This window comes from Nicotiana tabacum, chromosome 16 (genome assembly GCF_000715075.1).
Source record: "Nicotiana tabacum cultivar K326 chromosome 16, ASM71507v2, whole genome shotgun sequence".
In the NCBI taxonomy this organism is placed as follows: Eukaryota; Viridiplantae; Streptophyta; class Magnoliopsida; order Solanales; family Solanaceae; genus Nicotiana; species Nicotiana tabacum.
Genome location: NC_134095.1, coordinates 46655621 through 46661642, shown reverse-complemented (window position 1 = coordinate 46661642; position 6022 = coordinate 46655621). Strand labels below are relative to the sequence as shown.

Genomic DNA, 6022 nt, shown 5'->3' with positions numbered 1-6022 from the left:
CTGTTTATTGAATTTAACCATGCACGCAAGTCGATACACATATTATGAAGCTTCTCAAGACCTCAAACTGCCAAACCGGGTGCAATTGCTCAAAACAACCAGTCGAGTCGTTACAATTAATCCCCCTCGTTAGAGTCGGGGACTATATAGACGGATAAGATGATCGAGAGTGAAGGGACACCCCTCGATTTTGTTTATGAAAAAATGAAGAAGAATCACTATCCTCCAGAAATAGGGGTGAATTTGACCAAGGGTCACTACATACCTTTTGCAGAAGGCAAAGATGATCGGGTCTAAGGGACACAACGTGAAGGGGTAAGTGTAAATACTTAAAAAAACCTCAATGTGGGTAGTAATTGATTCCTCAGGCAAGGCCACCACCACGTGTTTATCGGCCTAGTTACAATCCTCTTTGACCTTGGAGAGGAGATCACCGATGATCGAACATATATATCTCAAGACCGACTCGCATCGATCCGGTATCAAGGAAGTTTTTTCGATCTTGAAATTAGCACAGATCGGGCACCCTCCTTGAACAAAGTCTTCAGGGTGTGGCTCCGCCGCAGTCCCATTGCCGGCAGGCCGTGATGAAGAGGTTGTTTCTTTCTATGAAACAGTCTTAGAGGTATTCGCCATTTTAAAGCAAAGATGAATAAAGGGAAATTAAGAAGGTACGCTTAGTAGTTGCAAAAGGTTCAAGTAATCTGGATACAGAAGTTGGAGAGTGAAGAGATTCTTAAAGAACAAGAGTAGATGAAGCTATTGAACATAAAGTTTGAATGAATGAAAGTTGGGATATTTATAGGTTGCTAATGACGTTTCAAAACCAGTAGTGGTCAACCAACACTGACACACATTTAATGCCTTGGAGACTGGACCGACGGGACGTTTCAGATTTTTTTTGTCGCTTACGTCATGATCTATTGAAGCGTGGTTCGGTAATTCATATCGTTTCTCGTCATCTTCTCTCCGAAAAACGAGGGGACTATCTGTATACGGTCGAAACCGGGTTCGTCCATTGAGTGACTAATCGAGGTTGAAACATGGCAGGTCAAAGCTCGAGCTCGAGTTATATCAAACCAAGGTGCAAAATTAGATCGTCGAGCTCGTGACCCAGTGACCAAGCAAGATCGAGACCGAACAAGATGCCGAGCCAAATAACGGAAAGCCGAAATATCCGTAATCAGTCGAAGATCACGGCGAAAATCTCGGCATGTATTAAGAAGGCCGATTAATTAGCAAATTAAAAGATTTTTTTACCTTGTATAAAATTTTACCAAGAGTAGAACACCTCTACTATATAAAGGGGGGTTCTGATTATTTGTAGGACACATTATAACACGCACAAAGAAAGCAATATACTGATCACTTCTAAGTTCTTATCATCTTATTGTTTAGTTCACATTAGTTGATACGTTTCTTGGCTCGAGGCTGATCAAACGCAGAGGATAAGGCTGTTCAATTTGTGTGGTTGCATTTATTTTCTTATCGTTAATTTTAATATTAATCTATCTTCTTAATTTGTATCGAGTTATATCACGTATCCTTAAAATCACATATAAATTCAATTATTATCCAATTTTAAGGGTAAACATATTTATAGTACTTCACATGGATTATGAGAAGGTAAGACTTTAGCTCCAGTGTTTATCCAAACATTTCAAAGAGAGAAAAAGAAACACATGGGTTCTCTAGCCAGTGAGAACTTCACCATTGAGCTACAGCAGCTCGATGCAGCTGGTGATACTGGAAGGAAACAGAGGACTCAGTGGCTGCTGAGTTCACCTGTTCCACCAAGTCTTTGCCATGGACCCATTAACTCAGTAAAACTAACTGCCCCACGGAAAGACCACAACACAATCAAGAAAAGGAGCTTTCTTCTCACTCATGCAAGGCTTATTTCCAATTCTTAAATGGGGAAGAAATTATAAAGCTACAAAGTTCAAGCATGACTTAATGGCTGGCTTAACTCTTGCCAGTCTCTGCATACCTCAGGTAATTAAAAAGGTGGTATGGATTATTACCGCTCCTCAATATGGCTTATGTAACATTTGATTAAAATATAAAATTTCTTGCAGAGTATTGGATATGCTAATCTTGCAAAACTTGATCCTCAATATGGCTTATGTAAGTTCTGAATACCAGTTCTTGCTTTGGTTCATCTCAGTTTCTTGTTGCCCTTAGTATATGTGTGTTTTCTCTTTTTGTTTTAGACACCAGTGTTGTTCCATCACTACTGCTGTTGCTGTTGTATCACGAGAGCTCGCCATTGGCCCTGTTGCTGTTGTATCACTACTGCTTTCTGCTATGGTTACCAAAATTGTAGACCCTGCTGTTGATCCTATTGCTTATAGGAATCTTGTTTTCACTGTTACGTTCTTCACTGATGCATTTCAGGCAGCGTTTGGACTATTCAAGTAATCTTTTCTTCTCCTTTTTGTTTTTTTCTTTCCGGTTTTAACATCCTTTTTTCTTTAAAATGGCTTTGCCTCTCCTGGAATATGGTTGTTAATTGTTCAACTTATCAGGTTGGGATTTTTGGTGGATTTTCTTTTCACATGCTGCAATAGTTGGATTCATGGGAGGTGCAGCGATTGTAATAGGCCTCCAACAGTTAAAAGGTTTGCTTGGAATTAACCATTTCACTACCCAAACTGATGTGGTGTCTCTACTGGAAGTTGTTTTCAGATCATTCCATAAGGAGCCAGTGAGCATCTTCTTTCTCTTATCTGTTGCATTTTTTATCTTACTCTTGGCTTACTAAAATTTTCCTTTTGCACCTTTATAGTGGTTTCCTCCAAATTTTATACTTGGCTGCTCGTTCCTCGTCTTCATCCTAATTACCATGTTCATTGTAAGTAGCTACTTCTTTTCTTCTTTTGATCATCTTTTTCTCTTATTTTACGGTAACTGTGTCCTGCATTTTATTCATCTCTTGGGTACTTGATAAACTACAGGGAAAAAGAAACAAGAAAATGTTCTGGCTACCAGCAATGGCTCCTCTTGCATCAGTTATACTATCTACTTTGATAGTTTATCTTACAAAATCTGATCAACATGGAGTCAAGATCGTAAAACACTTCAAAGGGGGTCTCAATCCAAGTTCAATTCATCAATTACCGTTCAAGGATCCACACATTGGAGAAGTCGTGAAAATTGGACTAATTTGTGCTATCGTCGCTCTTACTGTCTGTCTCTAATCTTTGTTTCTGTCTTCCACTTAATAGTTAATACTTCTCAAATATCCTTATACCAAAATACTATCAAATTCTCCTCAGGAAGCCGTTGCTGTAGGCCGATCTTTCGCTTCAATCAAAGGCTATCATCTTGATGGAAACAAAGAAATGACAGCCATGGGATGTATGAACCTTGTGGGATCTTTAACTTCTTGTTACATAGCAACTGGTAAGCTGTCAAATTCGACAATTTTTTTGTTTCGGTTTAGTGCTATACTTTAATTTCTTTTAGTAAGAAATTGCTACTGATAAGTTTTTATTATATCATTGATGCAGGTTCATTTTCAAGAACAGCAGTAAATTTCAGTGCAGGATGTGAAACTGTGGTGTCAAACATAGTTATGACAATCACATTTCTCATATCCCTAGAATTGTTAACTAAGCTATTGTATTATACTCCATTTTAACTAAGCTATTGTATTATACTCCATTAGCTATACTTGCATCAATTATCGTATCAGCTCTTCCAGGTTTGATTGACATTAGTGAAGCATGTCATATTTGGAAAGTGGACAAGACAGACTTCCTTATTTGCATTGCTACCTTCTTTGGAGTACTCTTTTGCTCGGTGGAAATTAAATTGGTCTTCTAGTTGCGGTAACTAAACCTTAGCTTTCCCCACAAATACCTAATTACTAGTATGAATTTCATTTCCCCACAAATACTGAATTGTGTCTTCCAGAAAAAAAGAAAAAAAAAAGAAGCGAGAACTCATAACAATTTTTTTAAATTTTATTTTGTGGATGCCTCTATTGGGATTATTGCAGGTAGGCATCTCATTTGGTAAAATAGTACTTGAAACCATCCGACCAAGTATACAACTACAAGGAAGACTTCCTGGGACAGACACCTTCTGTGACATTACTCAATTTCCTGTGGCCACTGAAACTACAGAAATCTTGATAATTAGAGTCAACAATGCTTCACTCTGCTTTGCAAATGCAAATTTCACAAGACAAAGGTACAATTCAAGTTTCATGGAGGAAAATGAAAAAAAAATTAAATTATTCTCAAATTTGTTAAACCTGTAGATTTTTCTCATTCAAGTATATTGAGCGCAGCGACAAATGGAAGTGAAGCGCATACCAAGGAAAAGATTCATGTTTTAGTACTAGATATGTCAAGTAAGTTTCTTAATTACTTTCATAATATCCACTTGTTGTCTTGTTTCTTTTAATAACATAGATTACCATCTCTAATACGTATTACATTGATCACATTTTTTGAAGATATAAAGAGCGTCAATTTTGCACAGAGAATTGGTTTCACGGGGCATGCAAGTTAGTCTTTCATCATTTGCTCTCTAACTATATGCTACAACAATGTCAGCAATTTCAATCATTTCATTTTTTGGTTTCGTTATTTTCTTAAAAATAGGTTTATAAAAAGGAATTTTTATCTTTGGAAAAAGTTTAACTTTAAGTTTATTATTTTATCCTTAATGACATATTTTTATGGCTACATAAATTTAAGATTACAATTTTTTTTTCTTTTTAAGTTTTATATTGAGTCAAACTCTGCCACATAAATTGAAAATACAGGGAGTAGTAATTTTTTTTTTTAAAGTTAAGAAAAAAAGGAAAGAGAATCATTTTACAAAGGAAATGACGTTTTCCTCCTCTGTTCTTTTCTTTTAATTTGTCGCAGTTAGCTATAGCTAGCCCAAGGTGGAAAGTTCTTAACAAGTTGGAGGCAGCAACATTTCTAGATAAACTCGGAAAAATTTGGATTTTCCTCACAGTGGGGGACGCTGTAGATGCCTGCGTTAATACGAAGAGCAATTGCTGAAATTTTATGGCATTAATGTTATTTGTTGTATAAATATGAGAGGCGGACCTATGCTATATCGAGATGGGTCACCAACATTTGTAAAGTTCATCAAATTTTTTATGTATACAAGTATATGTCTTTAGAAAATAGTGTTATTAGTAGTGGATATCCTATATACAAAGCAAATTTTGGTTGAATCCAAAAGTGCACCCCAACCTTCAAATTCTGAGTCTGTCTCTAATAAATACCATCGGGAAAATGTATCAATAAACGAATTAGTTTTAGTTTCGACAAAATAGTTGTTGTAACACGTACAATGGATGTCTCTGGATTTATCACCAAAAAAAAAAAAGGAAAGAAAGAATGACTAACTGTGCGGTAATCGTTGAGAGCAATGTACCAATGGACAAAACTGCATGTTTTATTAGCGTTAGCTTAGGATATCACGGAGTCCGAAACATAATTGGCAAGTTTTTGGACTCAAAATAAAAATAAAAATTATTTTTCTACCTAAAACGTGATATTATACCGTATTTTACTTTAACAGAATTTTAGCTGTTAAAGTAAAGCGCACTGTAATATTGTGTTTTACGTAAAAACGCATTATTATAGTGCGTTTTCCACAATCTCGACTTTTCTTTCCCTGCAACTTTACTTCTGGCCTTTTCCTATACAAGTCTCACTTTTCTTTCCCTTTGGAGATACCCTAGGATTCAACATAGGTCACAGAAGTTCTCAAAATCCTCCTCCTTTGGACTTCTTGGTCAATAAAATACTATGGAAAATAAAACTTAAACAAAAGCACTTGAACAAGTCTAAATTGAACAGATCTAGTTCTACAGCAAAGTTTTGAAATGGTGGTTTCATTTCCCTCTCTTGGTTCTGATGATTTTACTTTGTGACTAAGGAGTTAGGGCGGTGTGCTTTATTTGTTTTTTCTCTGGGCCCCCGTTGAAGAGATGGATGAAAACAAAGGAAAAATCATAAAGAAACAACCACAACAACAATATTTATCC

General features: G+C 36.3%; 1 pseudogene; it reads left to right on the top strand.

Annotated features, from left to right (window-relative positions):
* The first annotated feature begins 1651 nt into the window (after positions 1-1651).
* LOC107830974 (low affinity sulfate transporter 3-like) lies at positions 1652-4973 on the top strand (annotated as a pseudogene).
* Positions 4974-6022: the final 1049 nt, after the last annotated feature.